Genomic DNA, 1,143 nt, shown 5'->3' on the forward strand with positions numbered 1-1,143 from the left:
GTAAGTGTTCTCTCATCAGCAATCTACAAAGTTATAGGCAAGCATGAGTGATTTTGGTGTATTTTCAGAAAAGAGACCTCAAATTTATATGAATGAATGTCAGAAAGGAATGTAAAATCAACTGGGAAGTTATAAAAAAAAACTAAAATAAAAAAAAAAAAAAAAAAAAGAAAGACAACATCAGACCAATTTCCCTTATGAATATCAATGTAAAAATACTCAATGAAATTCTCGCTAACCAAATCCAAGAACACATCAAAACAATCATCCATCATAACCAAGTAGGCTTCATCCCAGGGATGNAGGGATGGTTTAATATATGGAAATCTATCAACGTAATCCACTATATAAGCAAACTCAAAGACAAAAACCACATGATCATCTCTTTAGATGCTGAGAAAGCATTTGACAAAATCCAACAACCCCTTCATGATAAAAATTTTGGAAATATCAGTAATTCAAGGCCCATACCTAAACCTAATAAAAGCAATATATAGCAAGCCAGTAATCAACAGCAAACTAAATGGGGAGAAACTCGAAGCAATCCCACTAAAATCAGGGACTAGACAAGGCTGTCCACTTTCTCCCTACCTATTCAATATAGTACTTGAAGTCCTAGCCATAGAAACTCGACAACAAAAGGACATCAAGGGGATACAGATTGGAAAGGAAGAAGTCAAAATATATCTATTTGCAGATGATATGATAGTATATATAAGTGACCTCAAAAATTCCACTAGAGAACTCCTAAATCTGATAAACATCTTCAGTTGGATATAAAATTAACTCAAACAAATCAATGGCCTTTCTCTACACAAAGGATAAAGAAATTAGGGAAATAACACCTTTCAAAATAGTCACAAATAGTATAAAATACATTGGTGTGACTCTAAATAAGGAAGTAAAAGATCTGTATGATAAGAACGTCAAGTCTCTGAAGAAAGAAACTGAGGAAGATCTCAGAAGATGGAAAGATCTCCCATGCTAATGGATTAGCAGGATTAATATAGTAAAAATGGCTATCCTGTCAAAAGCAATCTACAGATTCAATGCAATCCCCATCAAAATCCCAGCTTAATTCTTCACTGAGATAGAAAGGGCAATTTGCAAATTGATCTGGAATAATAAAAAGCCTAGGACAGC

The sequence above is a fragment of the Mus caroli genome, chromosome X (genome assembly GCF_900094665.2).
Source record: "Mus caroli chromosome X, CAROLI_EIJ_v1.1, whole genome shotgun sequence".
Classification (NCBI taxonomy): domain Eukaryota; kingdom Metazoa; phylum Chordata; class Mammalia; order Rodentia; family Muridae; genus Mus; species Mus caroli.